General features: G+C 48.6%; 1 pseudogene; it reads left to right on the top strand.

Moving 5' to 3' along the window:
- The first annotated feature begins 407 nt into the window (after nt 1-407).
- LOC132400098 (immunoglobulin lambda-1 light chain-like) lies at nt 408-2,107 on the top strand (annotated as a pseudogene).
- Nucleotides 2,108-2,763: the final 656 nt, after the last annotated feature.

Here is a 2,763-nt window from a genome sequence, read left to right on the forward strand (position 1 = left end):
GAGGAAATCTGCAGATGCTTTAAATTCAAGTAACACACACAAAATGCTGCTGGTAACGCAGCAGGCCAGGCTGCATCTATAGAAAAAAGTGCAGTTGATGTTTCGGGCCGAAACCCTACGACAGGGCCTACTGAAAGAAGAGAAGGTAAGAGATTTGAAGTGGGAGGGGAGGGGGAGAACCGACAAGATAGGAGAAGACAGGAGGGGGAGGGAGGAAGCTAAAACCAGAGAACAGGTGGTCAGTCTCCGCTCACATCCTGCCTCTGCTCCCACCCACTCATTAACATCTCTGGTTAATAACGAGCCCGGAGCGTCCAGTTCGCAGACATTAGAACCGGAGCCGCTCCTGGTGTTTGCACAACAGCGCACGGTTCAGTTGGATGTTAGGACGTTCGCTGAACGAAGGAATGTCGCCAGTTCTGCATCTCCTGTGTGCCCTAATGGTTCATTTACCATGTGAGAGGCGTGTTTGTTAACCTACGAATTCTCTGCAAAGAAATTCGTTGAAGCTCTGAAAGCCATTCTTCTACGAGTCTTCAGCGATGGATAGCACTTCTGATGGCTGCAAGTGACCTGTTTGATTTATTGTGTCTTATTGCAGGTATGCTGGCGGTCCCAGTCCTCGATCAGACACCAGTGTCCGGTCCTGCCTCTGCGGGACAGACTGCCCGCTTAGAGTGCCGAATGCAGAACGGAAACGTTGGAAATTACGGTTTTCGTTGGGACCGACATTGTCCCGGGAAGAGACCGGCGAGAGTAATATATCATGACACAAACAATACCATTTACAGAGGACCCGGCATCACTGAACGTTTCCAACCGTCCACAGACACCTCCACCAACAGTCACATCCTGACCATCGGCAGCTTGGAGCCCGGCGACTCGGCCGTCTATTACTGCAGAGTGTGGGAAAGTGGCGTGGGTTATTTCTATGGACCGGGGACGATCCTGGAGATAAAGAGTAAGTAAACTTCTCGTTCTATATCAAATTACGTTTCCGAAGAAATCCCTTTTACGGTTGTGCTGCTGGCTGGCTCTATACACTGTCGGATGTACCGCTGTCTCTTCAAGGAAGAATCTGCACTCTCAGCTCGGCACGGTAGGTCATTCCTCAGGACAATTTCGCAGTTTGTGACAGAGAAATGCGTCGTTACAGTCAAATAAAATGAAGGATAATAACAGACACTGAAGCTGGCAGACATTAAAAACGCTCATCTCTCTGACTCTTTCTGTATCTTCGCCACTTCGTGTTGCCTTAACGGACGGCAAGATATCGATATCCACATTGCCAATCCAATCTCGCTCTGCTCCCCTCTATCAACAGATTAAGCTGAAATATCCATAAGCACATATTAGAGCACAAATTTAGATTTGATGATTTGTAGGTGTCTTCCCCCTATCGCGCCTGCTCCCCAGCTACATCCCTCACCAAAGACGACAACAGCAGGACGGCATCAAATGCGTGTAAATAAGTGGATTGCGATCGCGGTGTGGACAGTTTTGCTCAGAGATGGCGTTTCGACTGGAGTTAACCGCCTGAGAGAGCGGCGGGTACCAAAAAAAAAAATCTGAATAACACACATATCTAAATGTAACCTCGCGAGAGCGCAGTTCCAGACCTGAGGGGTGGGCGATAATTCCATAATAGCGTCTGTCGATGGGTTTAATGATCGCATTCTGAGCCCTACCTTTCACTGATTGTCTGTATCTTTGTGGGTGGCGCTGTTCAGGAAATGCACACATTAATGATGATACTTTCCTCTTCCTCCCACCACCTTTCTCACACACAGGTAGCGAGAGCTGAAAGCCCTCTGTCCTCCTGCTCCCTCCCTCCCCGGAGGAGACCGGTTCGGGTTCTGCCACTCTTTCCTGCTTTAAGCCTGGATTGGTCGCGCTGCGCTGGAGCGTGGATGGCGTCGAGACGGACAGTGGCGTGACGGCAGGCGCCGTGTCCCTGGACACCGACCAGACCTACAGGCTGAGCAGTTACCTGCGGGTTCCCGCCGCTGCCTGGAACAAGGGCTCGAGCTGTTCCTGCAGCGTGAGCCACAGCTCGCTGAGCTCGCCGCTGCGCAGCACCATCTCTTCATCCGCCTGTGGGCAGTGACTCCCCGCCGGGTGGCAGCTCACGAATACAGTGAAACCTGCCCTCGGGCTGTGCAGCGGCCTTCTGCAATGTAATTCTGTAGCAAATATCAGTTTCTGGGAAAATGTTTAACATATTCAGAAATAAATGTTTTGATCACACATCGTTTGCAACGCGTAATCCGATGTAGAATGTTTTCTGACTATGCTGTGTTTGAACTTCAGCTGTTTGTAGAGTGAGGAAAGATTCACCAGGAGACGATGACCGCATTGTGATTGAATTTTGTAACACAGCAGTTAATAAAAAGCCAAATCAGCGGCCGGTTTACAGTGGGTCTCTCTTTATTCGGCTGCTCTCTGTGGGTCGAATGAGTTGGGAGCGAGTAACATGACGAACTTGAACTGACTGACATAGACTTACAGTCAAGCCAGTTCAAACGGCTTATCCGCCCCTGCTTATCAATGCCGATCTCTGTGTACTCCACCTTCAAGGATCAATAATCAATGCTATTCACCGTATAAAGTTCAATGCATTAGGAATTTGCTGCGTGTGCTCGCGTGACATGTAAAAAAAATTCAAGAATTATAACGAATAATTATATAAAATTAAAGTTAGAAGTTAAATTCAGTATATGGAATAAAATGTGCACAAACATATAAATAACAGCATCTATGTAC

The sequence above is a fragment of the Hypanus sabinus genome, chromosome 9, assembly GCF_030144855.1.
Source record: "Hypanus sabinus isolate sHypSab1 chromosome 9, sHypSab1.hap1, whole genome shotgun sequence".
NCBI lineage: Eukaryota > Metazoa > Chordata > Chondrichthyes > Myliobatiformes > Dasyatidae > Hypanus > Hypanus sabinus.